This window comes from Hirundo rustica, chromosome 3 (assembly GCF_015227805.2).
Source record: "Hirundo rustica isolate bHirRus1 chromosome 3, bHirRus1.pri.v3, whole genome shotgun sequence".
Classification (NCBI taxonomy): domain Eukaryota; kingdom Metazoa; phylum Chordata; class Aves; order Passeriformes; family Hirundinidae; genus Hirundo; species Hirundo rustica.
In genome coordinates, this window is record NC_053452.1 from 50,649,567 (window position 1) to 50,666,635 (window position 17,069).

Consider the following 17,069-nt stretch of genomic DNA (forward strand, 5'->3'; position numbering starts at 1 on the left):
GCTATAAGCTCCTATTAGTGTTGCTGGTTCTGCTCTTAAATAAGCAAGGGTAATTTTCAGAAATTCAGAAATCAGTTTGTTTCTCCACCAGAGAGACTTAACACTACTGTCACTATTCATAATGTACTTGCCAGACTGAACAGAAAGGTAAAACAAGTACTGGGATACACTTGCTGTTTATATTGGAAAATCATACCTTGTGAGACTGACCCATAAAAAGGTAAAAACTTCACGCTGAAGATGTGATGTTTTAAACTAACTAGAGTTACTCTGAAATATTTGTCAGAACACATTTGAAACTAATACAAAGCATATGAAAAATGCTCCAAAAATAGAGGAGTATTGTACTTTTACTGACAGTTTGTTTTCTAAAGTATGGACAATTGGGCCATCAGCTTGGAAAAAATAATTAATTCTTCATTGAAAATCTTTTTTTAAATGTAAACATAGAGCAAATAATTTTTTCATGACATGGAACACCATGTTAGAGCTAGTACAGTATCTTTCACAACAACAATTAACTTAATTTATATTGCCAAAATATTATATCCTTTGTCAATAATAATTTGTTTACAGTACTAAATAATGGGAAAAAATATTTTGACTGTAAAGGGGTACAAGAAGATTAAAGCAGGTTTTGATTGATAAGGAGTTATCAAGCACTTGATGACCAAAAGTTTCTGAAACTTACACCATTATTAAAAGAAACAATAATGGTAGAATTTGGTTTTCCTCAGAGAAATAACAGTGTCTAACATTATGATATAATGGGAGTACAGGGGAAAGGTTTAGGGGGAGAAATGCTATTATGCAGTCAGAAAGTAGCCTTATTATTTCTCCTATGAGACCACATGTCTGGATCATTGATATCTGAATAGAAAGATTCAAAACAAGGAATTAAGCAAGATAAGTAATAAACTGATGCTGCACAAAAGCACAATATAAAAATCAGCCTATGGAAATCTTGTTTTAAAAATTGTTTGTGGCAGATTAGCAGATTAATATAATTTTAACATGCATTAAGCCAAATAAAGCAGTCCAAAAATTCCTTGTATGTGCACTTCTATGTAGAGTTTTATATTCTGACTAGACCCCAGGTTTTTTAGTCTCTGTGCTAAGCAATCTATATATGTTCCACTTAGTTAATTAACATACAAATCACCTAGGTTAAAGTTGGTTAAGAGCACTGTCCCACTTACATTGTGATTTTTCAGATATGTAACAAAATACTAAAACACATGAGCAAGAAAATCAGGTTTAATTGAAAATTATATATTTTGGCTCATTTAAAATGAAAATAGAAAGTATAAAGAAAGCTTTTTGATCAGAAACAGCTGTTCTAGATTAGGCCAAAGGGCCATCCATCTAAATCAGCATTTTGAAATTAGGCGACAAAAAATTCTCCATCACTTGAGCAATAGTACACATTTTGCCCAGTTAAAACAATTTTGTTAAAAAACAAACTCCAATATCTAGTAGCACATGTATCATATTTCTTCTAGTACCAAGTTGCTCACAACTTTAAATTGATATCTACCAATTTGCCCAAGCCTCAAATTTACAAGCTTGTAAACCCCTCACCCCAAACCACCCCTGAAATCCCTTCATTAAATAGTTGCCTTGTTGGTTACTTTCCACTCTTCAGGCACCAAGCAGCTCTAAGCAGTTTACACATCACTACCTGGATCTTGTGATTTGACAAAATAAATGTTAACGGCCAGTTCTGTAATCTCTTTTAATGAGTTTTCAGTTTGCATCAGATAATCTGATGTGCCTGCCATATAAAAGCTGTGTAGCATGAGGGGTCACTCAAACTCCTCTATAATGACAAAAAGCAAAAATTTGCTTGAGGTTTTTGTTTGCTTGTTTGTTTGTTTCAATGCCTTTATTTTCTTTGAGCACTTTAGGAAGCATTACAAAAAGTATATATATTTTTTGAATGGATGTCTTTTACAAGCTGGTTTTCAAACTGATTTTTCACTTGGTCATCTCTCAGCTGACTATGATATGGTTGCTCCCAAAATTATACAGGTATGTGGCCCCTTCAACAAATAGTATGTTTCTAAAGCTGCTTAGATATTTATGAATATACAGTGTTTAAACATCTTTTTTATACCTGCTTACAGTTTCAACAAGAGGAAATTTTTCCAGGTCATATGCCCATTTACAAAACATTGGAAAAATTTTAGAAATCAGTTCTGATGATACAAAGAGGAACACAATATGGCTCTTGATATTTCAATCTCTTCAGAAAATAATGCTTAGCATAAAAATACCCCTTAATTTATAAGGTAGAGAACTTGAGTTTCAACAGAATTTCTGACTGCCTGAGGCAATTTATTCTGAGCAGACAGAATATTATTCAGAAACACTCTCCTAATCAGTGGCTAGGTAGGATGCATCCCGTCTGACTTGTGTAACAGCATGGCTGGTACAAGTATGAGGCCACTAATAACTCTCATTATCAAAAACCTGTCCGGAAGAAAAGACTTCTTCCTTGTCTTTTGTTTTGTGATTTAGGTTTTTAGTTTTTCAGAACAAACCTGAGCTAGTTCCTCTTCCCTAGAATGTTTCCATTGGTACTTTCCCAAAAAATAAGGATGGGCCATCCATGTTTGAGGTCATCAGGTAATCCAAATAAGTTATACTTTAATCATTCTTGTGTGAAAGGAAAAAAAAATCAACTTTTCTCTCTCCATAATTGTAAAAGAAAGTACGTGTATATCCAGACAAAGAGCCAGCATATCTGTAGGACTTTGGGGCATTCGAAGTTTGGGAAAAGGGTCATCACTAATGTTCTCCCAATTTTAGGTCCCACATAAAGGCTTTTTAAATTATGCAGGACTAGGAAATATTAACCTTGCAATAGTAAAGGCCAACACTATGTCACTTCAAAACAGGCATAAAGCCTAAACCCAGTTTCTTACTCTTTGATCTCCATAGATAGGGAGCCTACTCTTTTTTCAGAACATCACCTTAGTGGAGATGTTTAACCTTTAACTGTAAAGAAGGAAATAAATATTCTCTTCCTGAAATTATAGTCTGGGTTTTTAGCAGGGCAAAGGAGGGGGAAGAGCACTGCTGTCAGCAGATGCTGTGATGGCTGCCCTCAACAGAGAGTTGACTGTGTTGGCCTTGCTCAAAGTACAAACATGCTGCTAGCCTGGGGTCTCAATCTCAAACCAGAATCTGTACATGCAGGATGTAAATGTGGTTTATCAATCACAGAATTACATTTTAGCACCATTCTCATGGCTTACTTAGAAAAGCTGCACATCAGGACAACATAAATTTAAGTAGCATTTGTCCATCACTTCTCTCTGGCCAAGAGTATTTCATTACGAAAACACATCAAATGCCTATTTGAAGATTCCAGATGACAGACAGGCTTATATGTGCCTAGTTAACTATCTATTCCATATCTAAATTGGAAAATTATTACAGATAACCACTAAATTTAGTTTTCTCTCCAAACTGAATTGTAACCCCTGTAGTTTATATAAGGAAGACAGGGATTTTTAGCCATAACTTCGAGACCTGTAATAATTGTTTTAGAATTAGTCTGAATTATTTTCTACTTAGGAGCCTCCCATTTCAGTTAAGGCTGAAATCCTGTGTGTAATGCAAGATAAAAAGACAATCATAGAGTGGTTTGGATTAGAAGGGACCTTAAAGACCATCTATTTCCAACCACAGTTTGCTGAAAGCCCCTCAAAGATTTGTGCCTACTTAGTTTCATCAGGTGGTCTAGAACCTGCTCTTCAGTCCAAGAGGTTAAATGTGATCTCAGAATATTTGAGTGCTTTGAACAATATCCGATGCTTCAATCACTAAAAGGAATTTGAAATCCTATTCGTCCACTGGTACTATTGGTGAAATTGTTGAAAATTGATAACTTTTCTTTTATTTCACTTGAAGTAGCTTTTCCTCAGTGTCTCCACAGATTTCAACTTACACAGGATTTATACTGTATTGCAGAACAAGCCTTGTGCTCAGATATTTGGCGGGTTGGTGATGATAGTTTTCACTAGTTTTGGTTTTGTTGCAGTATTTCATAGACAGATGGATTTCTGATTTCAGTAGTTGTTTGTGAAATGTTTTACTTTGTGCCTGTATGTGGCTATCGACATGATTTCCTGAGCAGAGCACACATCTGCATGTCTCACCTTGTCCACTGTCTCAGATAAATCACTGAAGTGTTGTGCCTCTTTCTCACTCGCTAAATCACAAAGGCAATAGGAGAGATAGGGTTCATATACAAGCACCTCTAAATGGCTCTGAATAAAAGCAGCATATAAAAGCTAGATAAAGTGTGTGTTGGGGAAAAGAGCATAGACATAAAAACAGGGATCTAAAACAGGACTATGGTAGTCAAAACACTGCAGAGCATCTCAAATTTAGCTATTATCTATAAACATCGATGAGTTCCTAGAAGAAATGGCTTTCTTTCTATAACAAAGTTGCAACTTTTGACTTAAGAATCATCCTCGTGTAGCTCGCTCTCAAATATTCTACTTGTTTTTCACTAGGAGCTTTGCTGATTTAATCAAAATGGATTAAGTAGTTCTCATTGTAAAGATCAGCTTGGTTCAGCATCCGATAAATCTAATTTCTACATAAGAGCGTCTCATCATTGTGAGCCAAAACCTGATGAATTACAGGTTTACTAGGAGGCTTAGGCTGTGAGATAAAGAAAGGAAATTTTTCTTCATGGTTTTCCTTGGAGACAGGATAAAATCACAAGGTTTGCAGCTGTATTCTACAAGCTATGTTCGGAGTTGCTAAATACAAGGCAGAATTCTTCTGGTGCTGTGGGGATATTCACAAACGCAACTCTAAAAACACTTGTATAAAAAACTCTAGTGGTGATCCAGGGGTGATTGCTGTATGTTGGGGCAGCTGGTGCATTAGAAGTAAATGGAAGGATATATTCACTTTGCCTTGAGGTGGGTGGCATGTTTTTCCCCTCGCAGTGTTTTTCAGTTTACTGAGGGTTTGGCTTAGTTATGCATTTTAACTATTGGCCAGAACTTAAGCAATGCCAGTCTGCCCTACCTGTTGAGTGATATGTGTGGTATTGTGTTCAGAGAGAGTGTTACAGCAGAGGCAGCAAGCTTTCTGCTGTGACATTAGGGGAAAAAAAAAAAAAAAAGTGATTTACATTCTCAGCTACACCCTTCCAACTTCACTGCAAATGACTAGTTGGGATGTTCACAGAAAACAGGTTTCTGTCTCTGATAGATCAATAACTGCCATGATGGCTGTCAGAGGTATAAGGATTATGAGAAGACCACCCTGTGCTCTCTGCTTCGCTCACCTGTGCAAGAGAATAATTGGCTTTGAACAGGTGCGGTTATTAAATGTAATCAGGTACATCAAAAGGAAGCAACAGAAAGAAAATTTGTGGTTTGTTGATTGATTGTATTCCTGGTGTGTGATGTACTTTTGTTGATAAAGGTACCTGGCTCAGCTACAAATCACAGTGAAAAAAATGCCTGTTTCTAGTTAGATTGAAAATCTTACCTTTCATGTACTATATAGTAAAAAAAAAAAAAAGGTGTTTAGGGTGTATATTAATTTGTAAGTCCATCTCAGAAATTTGATTGCATTTCTTGGACAAAACAAGCTGATCTAATCAGATAGTGGGGAAAAAAAAAAAAATCAGCAGGAAGGAAGGTTGTTTGTCTGTACACCTCTTCTTCCTTGGTCTGTACAACCAGGGTGAATCACGGTACTCATGAAGTTGAGTGCATTGCAGTTCAAAATTAAGGTGCTGTTGGGAAAACGCAGTACTTGCCTGGTATTAACAAACTTCTGCTGAGCATTCATTTAGCACAGTTTAAAATTGGAGTCCCCCAACACATAACAGTACAGAAGGTGTAATATGAGCTTTTGACATGAGTTCTGCAGTCACACACACAGAAAAGGGAGCAAGAAAGGACACCATTCCACTATCAGTGTTTCTTCCCTTCCAAAACATGTTTGGCATCTGCATCTTGCAGTTTCCCCTGGCAACTCTCTACTATCACAGAATAGAATGTCCCAAGGCTACAGTCCATTACACTGCACCATCTTTTTCTTTTTTTTCTTGCTCCCCGAGCTTTAATGAAGCCCATCAAATTGGCACAAGCGCCCTATTTACTGTACAGAGATTACGTCAAAAGAAACGATGTTGGCTTCCTATTAATGCTTGAAGATTGGCAAGCAATCACCAAAGTCGATTGCTGTTCAGTTTGCTGAGTGATGGCATATATTGCTGCCTTGCCTAATTACAGCAAATCAGATGTTTCCTGCGGTGGAAAACAATACTAACAAATTACAAACGCTGTGTGTTTTAAGGGGAATAGTATATCTCAAGAATAAATTAATCAGAGCACTGGGACATGAAACTCTGTAGACGTTTTATCATCAGTTTATTTTAATGTGCATTTATGGATAGGTAAACTAGGATTCAGGAGAAATATTAAAACTTTAAAATATAAATGACTGATCAACTGCACAGTAATAGCTTTTCTCAACTGATTAAGAGCTGAGCTGTATTCAGAGACAAATTTTTACTGTTGGGTTTTTTCATCAGTTTTCCCCCACAAATCTTCTCTTGAGTTAGAAGAATGAAGGAACATGTGATAAGCAGTGAGGTAAGCATTAGTATGCAGAATAATCTACAAATAATTTTCAGGGTGCAGAGAAATGAAAGGAATTAGCATTACCACAGAGAAAACAACAGGAATTTACCTCTGAGATTTTTAGTCCTCAAAGGCAGTGAAGTTACAGCTGGCTTTGTGCATGTGCATATTCTCTGTATTTTTTCAGTCAGTAGTTCCCCAGGATGTGTTTTTACACTGAGGGATTATTAGAACATCATGATAACTCCTACACACAGTCTTAGCCTAACTTCTGCATGTAATTTCAACGCCTGTAGCTTTACTTTGAACAAAACCTGTTGGTGTGACAGCCTTTGCTCTTTGTAAAGGATGACACTGATTTCCTTCACTTTTCACTTAACTAAGAGGAAGGCTGGATCAATCAATCAAATCCTTGCAGTGTAATATTAAAGAAAACAATTGTTACTTAAGACTTACTTACATTATAGAAGTCAGCCTGAAGAAATAGCTGCTGACAAAATTTTAACTAGAATACTTAATGCTTTTTATTTTCTTGAGGCTGAGTTGAGTAAGTGAAATAAAAATCATGTTTGTGACTTCTTGCTTGAGAAATTGCCTGTTAAGTCATGACATTGCCCACACACCTCTGATTGTGCTCTTGCAGTTCAGGGAAGGAAAAAGAATTCCACAAAGCTTCAAAGAAGTTTCTTTAAGACATACGCCTGCCACAAATCATTGCTACATATGAATGTAGTGAATACTGTTTTCAGGATTTATCAAAACACATATCTACTCCTGTTGAAGGTTTCTAGGCAGATGCCTCTCATGGCCTCTCGGGAAATTCCCAGTTGGATGCAGTAGCCCGTGGGCTGAGGAGGATCTCAGTACACTGGGTTCAGCACTGGACTGAGTTTCTGTTGTGCTCTGCTGATCAGAAATTGTTGAGGAGCTGCAGGAGGAGGGGCACCTTCAGGCTTGATTGGAAAAAATGGAAAAGGATTCTTTTTGAGCCTAGGGGAAAGATCAAGTAACATTTTGTTGGTGTGTGTGAAGGAAGATCCCTCTAACTTCTCAGCACCTTCATTTATAGCCAGACTGATGCAAAGTCCCTTGAAGGACTGCGGGAGATAACGTTCATATCCATTCAGAGTAACAAAATCGGATCTCTTCAATTTATTTTGTTCCCATTGGTTTCCCTTTTTGCCATCTTGCTCATGATCAAGTTCTATGTGTTTGAATTCAAACATCTGCGTTTTACTCTAAAATGAAATCACTATGGTTCTCTACAATTTTCATACATAAATAATTTCAGTTCTACTGAAATGGAAAAATTCTGAAGCATCTTCCTGGCTGCTCTTGTTTAAGGCAGTTGTGACGTAAATGACACAGACTTGCTGTCTTTTCACTCTGTCTCACATTTCCTTCCTTTGCACTCCCCTTTAACATTTTCTCCCATCTCTTTCCCTGCCCTCCGTCCAGAGAAGTCAGTGTCTCATATCCTGTTCTCTGAATGTTGTTCATTTGCATGACCTTTACTACTCTTGATTACTATAATGAGTGTTTTTGGTAATTATCATCCTGTTCTATTTTTCCACAGCAATACCCAGTTTAATGGGTTTCAGATTTACAAAACATATGTTATATTAGCAAAAGCTTAAATGCTATCTCCCTTTCCCAGTACTGCTTGTACACATCGAATAAATAGTAGCTTTCTTCAGTCCTGAATAAATTTACACTTGGCCTTATGGAAGTGTCTCAGCTGAACTAAGGGTATCAGCCAAAGCTAAGTGTGTCTTGCCATCAAATTAGTTCACACTTCCATTGAACTGATGTGCAAGGAATTTTTCTGTGCCTTGCACAATTTCATGAGCACCTCAGCTTTACTTAATAGGTATTGTTAGTAAAATATTCGACAGAAAAAATATTAGTGGTGTTGAATGTGGATGCCTATCACACTTTTAAATGCTTTCTAACTAATAATGGTCAGAGAAATCCCTGTCCTCTCAGATCACATTGCAATAAGAGAATGCAGCAGGGAAGTGCAAGAAGAAATTTGTGCTTGTTACTGGTGCTTTGTGAGTCATGGGCCAGGATTTTAGTGATAGGTGCTAAGCAAACACAAGCAAAATACGTGACCCACTTTTTGAGACAGAAAACAGTTTCATGTTGTTGTTGGTAGTGCTAGTAGGATATCCTTCTTGATTTTAAACTATTTTTCAGTATTTTAGTACACTATCGACAAAAAAAAATTTCCTCAGATACAGCAATTTGCTATTACTAGTACTACTGAGTGTAGTTACTGCTGGGTCCGTCTGTTCTTTCTGGAATGCAATGTGGATGTGGATTCACAGAAATGTGAATGCATTGTCTGCAAGAACTTCAAAAGAGCCACCAATTCCCCAGCTGAATGCTGCCTCTGGGGAACACAATGCCTCCTGATGAGCTGCAGCTTGTGCCATCATTCAGAAAAAAACAGCCAGGCTCTCTATAGGTAGCTATGTGGTGCTGTTCAAAGTTCTAAGTGGCTTTTATGACTTACCACAGTAAGCTGTAAAGTCCCATTTCAAAGGTTTCATACAGATCTTGTCTACCTGGATGCATTTCTGTGAAGCTCGTGTCTAAGCTGGCTCATTCAGCAGCAGCACACAGTAAGGTGTAAATCCATAACGGGCAGCCTGAATCTGCCTGGATTGACACAGACCACAGCATTTCCTTCCTAATCTTGCCTGGAAACTTACAAATTCCTCCAAATTTGTAGCCAGGGAGAACCAGAAAACATTGTTTCTGTTGGAGAGGGAGACAGCAAACATCATGTTTGGCAAATTTCTCATTTGGAAGCTTTTCCTTTGGTTCTTCAGAGACCTTCAGAAGCTATTTGTGTTTCAGATAGAGGAGGATCTCTCTACTTTCAGGTCTATACAGAGACCAGAGACCTGACTGCCCACATTTTTCTCACGATACTTTGCTTTTTCTCCTATAATTCCTTTCTACCCAAACTCTTTTCCTATGGAGCTCTGGATCTGAAGGTAGAAATGTGAAGTGGTGCAGACAAGTGCAATCAGCAGGCTCCTAAGGTTTGGGAGGTGTCCCACCATTTGTTCTACAATGCATGGGCACAGCATTCAAAGAGAGAACCAAGCCATGTTATGATTCGATACATCCAGCAGGAGTAGGGGGAAAGCAACGTTTCCTGTAGTCATATAATGGACAAATTCAAGTCCTAGGCAGAACCCAACCCAAGCCAGATTTTGGGTTCTCTGCTTACTGCTTGCCCTTATTTCTCCTCTCCTTTGTCCATTTACGACCAAAAATTTTAACCTTCTGCAGCAGCAACTATACAAGAGTTTCATTGTACGCAGTGGAACTAAAAAGTTCAAGTACAATACGTGAGCACAAGTCCTGATACCGGGATGGTGGCAAACCTTGGATGAGCCCTTTTGCTCCTGTAACTCTTTAGTAGGGTAGAGATGAATGACATGCAAAACCCCTCAGAATCCAGCGTTGCTTCCCAGACACGTGCTCATTATTTATAGTGCTGTATCAAAGTTCATCCAGGCGAGTCTCTTGGGCTTTTCATGTTTAGGCAGAAGATGCTTTCTCAGGAGATTTCTAGTGCTTCCACACCCAGTCACAGTGGAAAATCTTTCTCATAACTTTTCAGTCCCAACAAATAACAAACAAAACCTGTCTGGTTTTACTTCATGCTGCAAGTAAAATATAGGTCCTTGAGTCCAGATTCTCATTTTTTATATCAACCAAATATTCATCTGTTTTCTCTAATGTCAGTGTTTCATCCAGTACCCTTTCTACTCCTTAATACTACTTCAGATAATAATTGTAATTGCAATTGTTGTCCCTATCCATCTTTATATGGTAGTTATGGATGTGTCTAAGCCAGACAGCAGTGAAAACAGAAGACTCAGATAAAGATTTTCTCACACAAGTATAACAGCATCTTGTGTTAAAGCATTGTTCCTTCATTTGATTCCCAATGTTTTTAAAGAAAGTTTAATTTTGAATGACTTTTCTTTAAGCCTTTACTAATTTGGCAAGAAATTATCCTGCTGTCCTCTGATCTTGAAATTCCAGGGATGGGATAGTGTAACCGACTGAAAGAAAGTCACAAAGTTCACAAAAGTCTCCTTAAGAAAGGAGATTTTCACAAAATTATGTTTCCACAGGGTGACTAACCAACATCAAAAGGAATAGGTACTTTCATCAACACTTAAAATACTGACCTTTCTTCAGAATACAATAAAGATTATTTGAGCTTTACAATGGTAAATAATGACATTTTGCAGAAGAGTAAGAAATACTTGGTTGTATGTGTTTGCATGTCTGCAAGAATACAGAGCTGCGGTCCAGCGAGGATTTTGTGTGTAGGCAGGGAAGTCTAAATTGAGATTTCAGAAATAAAAATCATTGTTCGTGTTAAGAGATCAACCAGACTGATTAGAGACATGTGTGTTTCACGGTCCCGATCAGACAACTGGTATCTCAGTTTGTGAGAGTGGTCTGCAACGCTGCTGCTGTTTTAACAAGGCATTGGCTGTAAAATCTCTCCTGATCCTCAATGTGTAGCTGAGTTAATCTCTGAACATCACTGAGCTCATTTTCTTCTGTGTCAGTGCAGGCCCATGTTAGCTTTTGTCCTTAATCTGGGTCATGTTTAGTCTGTTTATGTATCTCATGGGTGTGACAGGTGTGACATTTTGCCTTTAAGATTAAAAGCTAAGCCCATTGGAAAGATGTAGAACCAGGTAAAAATACGTTTTCCTTCCCACAATCCTCGTTGATAACATTTTCTCTCTTGTCTGCTCGGTTTTGTTCTTTAGTAGTTTCATTAATGTCACGTTTGCCCTTATTAGAGATTGGCTTGTCTCATGGTACTTACTGATCTTAGTTATCACAGTAAACTACATTAGAGGGAAATGGCACTTCAGTGTGAGTGGCTGGGCTTCTTCGAGCATTACAGCTACAATTCCTAGTATCTTGATTCTGTGTTTTCTCTTTACCACACAATAACCTGGAGTTTCAGCAATGAACTAAACTGTACAAGCATGTGATAGGTAGCCATGTCTGACAACTGCATAAAAAAGAAATTAATTCTGGTAGTCTTTACCTAGTTATTATTTTAATATTTATTGAGTTTTGGAAGATGGATTACATGTCCTAGTTTGGTTTGATGTTGATTCTTAACAGTTACTGCTGGATAATAATTGCTAAAACATTTTCATGTGTTTGTGACTCTGAACATGACATTCAGACAGAAGGAATATAAAAGACAACTACACTTTATGTACCTTGACATTGCAAGCACCTAGGAATGGCATTGCATATTTTAAGAGTGCAAAGTAGGGACAGCAAGTGCCTGGTTTAGAAGCTAAATCTAGAGAGCTTACAGGGAAAGAGTCTTGCTCATAAAACAAAAGTGTGTGTGCAGGAGGAGGGTGGGTCAAATGCAGTAATGGGGAGCATTAATTGAAGCCCTGTTTGATGCCATTTAAAAGTCATCTTTAATTGCTCTAAAGGAGAAACCTGGACTCCAAAATCTAGGGGACCTTGGTAGCTATGTCCTATCTTTAATGGATAGTGTAAAATAGATAATTTAATAATCAAGTGGCTGAATGCCAGAACAACTTTGTAATTACTTCTGTGTAAATACAGGCCTCTGATGCAAGTTAAAAAATATTCATATTGTCAGATCCATGGGTTACTGTTGTATTTGTTATTCTCCCCATCTGGGACCACATTTTTGTCTTCAAAAGTTTTTACTGAATGTGTAATGAGTCCTTGAAAAAGTATATTTGTAATTTCTTACATTTAATGTCACTGCACTTTGCTTTTCCAGTGTCCTGCAAGAGTTACCAACTGAAAACATTTCTACTTTAAAAAAAAAATTGGAAAATGTGGATCCTAAGATTTACAGCATTTCATAGGAAAGGAGCCATCTTTTCAAATCATCATTTACATTTGTTTGCAAGTCTGGAGTATATGTATAAATAGGATAGCATAAAACAAAATTAAAATCTAAGATTTAGGTAAAATAATCTGTGCCTTCAAAGGACACATTGAAACAAGTAACCTAGGCTGACACATTTTCAGTAACCTAGGTTCTTATACACTGTGAGTTTTAAATCAACACTGTTATATTGATGGATGGAGTAGGTGAAGTCAGATTGTTGGAGGAGATGCTTCTCCTGGAAGTCACTACCCTTAGAACAAGAGAATTGCACGTGAAGCAGCTCCAAAAAAGCACATCAGTGCAGAGGAGGCATCCTGCAAATTATCCATAGGCTGAGGAATCCTGGGAATAATTACTTCCATCACTCAGGTTCTATTGCCTAGAATCCCAGTGGAAAGCCATGTCTTGGTTAAGATCTGTGAAGATGTGGATCGGAGATGTTTGGAATTAGAGAACTGAAAAAGGAGGAAGAAAGCAGCTGACAGAAAATCAGCGGTTTGTCGTCTGTCAGTGTTGTTGCCAAGTTGTCTCAAAATGTTACTGTATTCTGCAATTTACAAAATTACAGATGTTTGGCACAACATCAAAGCAACCTGTATTTGTCCTTAATGAATCTGTCTTCATAAGAGGAGCTAAGAATTTTACATTCTTTGTGTCTTACTTAACCATTTAGCCTGTTCATCCAGATTCTGAATATACATGAAAATGTGAAGATTAGCATCTTGAAGTATCACTACACTGTTTAACACAGAATATATTCTTCCTAAATATATAATTCTAAGGTATAGCAGGTGTAATCCACTGAAGTAAATGATGAAATACTATTGACTTCAAAGACTTTGTCTATTATATATTTTCAATACATTTCCACTGTTTTCCTGATTTACCTACCTTATCACATCTTTAGCATTTGAGTGAATTCATACTAGTTTTAACTTCCTCTTTAAAAAAAATTCCAATTATGATTCATTTAAAGTCTCAAACTGCAAATCATCACTGTTCGTTGAAAGCAATGGATCTATTGCTGCATAAATGTCACTGATTGTACATTGCTACATACGCTTTGACTTTGTAGGCTGTTTGACACGTATGTGATTGGTATTTAGGGGTATTTTTGTATGAGATGCTAAGGAAATAAAGTGGTATTAAAAAGATGAAGTCTTGGATTTGCTGATCTTGCTGCTCTTTAGGACTTCAAATTTTCTCTGGACATGGACTTTTTAGAGGAAAGTTTTGACCCTCACCTATGAGTGATAGAGTAAAGACAAAAGTACTCAGCATTGACCAAAATAAAACCTTGTTCTCTCTCAGGTAAGGAAAAATACTTAAATTTTTCACCTGTCTCTTCTCAGGTTTCCTGGGCTTGAAATCAAATGTTAGATATTATTGTATTGGGTCTGACAAAACAAAATGTTTTTGCATATGGTCTGATCTCTAAAACAAATATGAGTCACTGACAGCAATGTTTTCTCACCCTTCTTTTTCAGTGCCTGGGAACTGCGTGCCAGCTCCTTTGGCCCATGCGATGAAGTCCTTTGTGCCTGTGTACAGCATTTGTGGCAGCTGTATGAGCTGCACCTTTGCTGGGATGGCTTATGCTGACTTTGGGGGCTTTACACTGCTCTGTGGCCAGGAGACCTGACTCTGAGGGCGGAGTCATGCTGTTGTCCTCTCCACTGGAAATCCCACTGACACCCTTTGGAAGTCATTTAAATGCTGCAAAACAGAAACCAGACTATGACTGGACCCAAATAAGTTCATAACATTCGCGTGTCCAGTTATTTTTTTATTAATTCAAGGGTCACATCTGCTGAAAATCAACGTCCATACAATACTCTAGATCACTGCCTCAAGGTAATGGGCACTTGAAATTCTCTTCCTGATGTGTTGATCAGCCTATATAATGTTTGTTGAGATCATCCAATGCTGTTAACATGAAGTATCTAGTCCACAGATGAGAAATTATTTATATTATTTTTTGATTAAAAGTTAAAGTTTTTGATTTAAAAAAAAAAGTCCATTTTATTTGGGATATTTCCCATCACTTAAATCTATGCATAAGTGCATAGAAGTAAAAAGGAAAAGTAAAAAGAAAGCTAAAAGAAACAGAATGACATAAAGAAAGTCTTTTTTTTAAACTCAGCAGTTCATGGGAAGAAGATTGGGAACTCTGATAGGGTATAAATATTTACAGGGAAACTTTTGCCAGAAAAAGCTGAATTTCTGTCTCATATTGGAAAATATGTCTGACAAGAGGTAGGTGGCATCAAGGCTGGAAAGCTGGACAAAATGTTGCATGGATAAATTTGAGAAAGCTGGAGAGTATTCCCTTTTGGAGACACCTTTCTTTGGAGCAGTGTAATCTTCTTATGACAGCACTTGGAAGCCCAGCAGTCCAAACTATGTACCAACACAGCAGATTTTAGGTCAAATAAATGAGGACTAAAGTCATGTCAGCAATTCGTGTCCTCCTGTGGGAACCAGCTCACTCTGAACAACATTATGCACTCACCAACCTCCATTCTTGTCTGAGTCACATGGCCCCAGGTCATTTCAAACAGCCCAGAACCTCAGCTGGTATCAGCCGACAGCAGCTTCTGACAGTTCACACAGGCTCTCTGTAAACACACTAAAAACATCACACAGATCCCAGGAGAAGAAAAGAAATGTTAGGGAGTCTGTTCCACAAACTGTGCACCAAGGATGCTTCCAGGCATGCATTGCAAGTATAACATGACTAATCTGAAGGCATTGATTTGGAAATAAACAGGCACAAAACATTCACATCTAGTCGCTACGAGCAGTTTCACATAATTCAGCCTGGAGAAATTTGCCTTTAGAATTTCCCAACAGCAATTACAGTGTAACATATGAACTCACCTCCAACACTAGTGTGTCTGTATTTATGGGGTGGGATAAGTATAAACTTCTTTGAAATTATACCTTGACTGTGGTTGTCGACCCTTTCCTTCCTTTGTTTTCTTGAATGCAGGCCACGGTCACTCTGTACTACTTGTCCACCTTTATTGTGCCCTGACATTGAAAGCTGCAACAGACTTGACAAAGAGCAACTTTTATCACAGAGTTTTCAGCATCCTAGATTTACATGTTTATGCCCTAAGGAAAAGTAGAAATACTTTGGGGAATACTGTAACATCTACAACTTTGCAATTCAGAGCAATTTTGGGGGGAGCGAAGGAAAGCAGAAAGGGAGAGTCAGGCATGAACTTATTCATTTGTGGTAGCAGCTTGAACATGATGCCTCATTTTCCACTCCTTATTCCCAGCTCCCATTCAGATGTTCATGGAGAGCAATATGAAGAGCAATATTTGGTCCAGTTCTGCAGCCCATCCTAAAGAGGGTCAGGGTAGAAACAAAGCAATGGGAAGAAAGTGGAAGGTATCTTAGGAAGGAGCCATCTTTTTGCCTCTCCATGCCCAGTGCCTGCCATTCTATCATGTGCAAACAAATTTCACTGGCACTGAGATGAATTTTTTTTTTTTTTAACTTTTTTTTTTTTTTTTTTTTAACGTTTTTAAGTAAGGATTAAATCTGGGTACAAGGAGTGTGGTTAGGGTGAGGCCTCTCTAATATCCAATTAAGCAGCCTCTCTAATATCCAATTTCCTTTCCAAAGACCACAATGGAAGGAGTGCAGATTTGTGAAGAGGGATGCCATTCCATGGTAAGAGAGAACATGACTTGGTGTGCCACCCATAACAAGAAAGGAGAATTGCTAAAAACAAATATTAAAGCATCTCCAGTGCTGAACCAGAACTGTAAAAGGAAGTCAAATAAATTATTTCATTAGGAAGGATTGCTCAAAAAGGCAGGCTCATAATTTGAGTGATTCCCGTATATACTCTAATGCTTATTCCAGGGAGAAGGAACCAAGGCAAGTGAGTCAATCTCAGCTCTTTTTTCAAGAGCTGCATGATTAGAATCTCCCATTATGGCAAATTGCTATGCTCTGGACAATCCTACTAATTGCTAACAAAAAGAGTTTGTCTTTATCTGCAGAAGATTCCCCAACAACACCTGTAATCTTGTCCTTTTTACTTTTGCTCAAACCTCCAATGCATGTCTCCTGCTGCATTCTGAACTTCTCAGTAAGGCATAAGCTCCCTCACCTTTTTTCCTCTTGCTGTTTCTTCCTCTTGCTCCTGAACAAGCTGTGCTCTTTGGCATTAGTATTCTAGTCACATACTCACATGACTCTACCCTACCAAGTTTCTGTTATGTCAATTAAGTTGTAATTTTGATCTTGCTTTAAGTGTTCTGGCTCCATTATGTTTATTTAGATACAGTTTACATCAGTCTAGAGCATCAGTGGTTTTGTTTCCTTTTTTCTTCCTTCAATGATATTTTTTTAAAGAATCACAGTTTTAACTTTTTCAGCTGTTTTGTTCAGGCCAGTGTGGGTCACATTTACCTGGACATGCATGTCACCAGCCTGGCAGGATATTTTAGCATATATCAAATCAGATTAGCAAATCTAT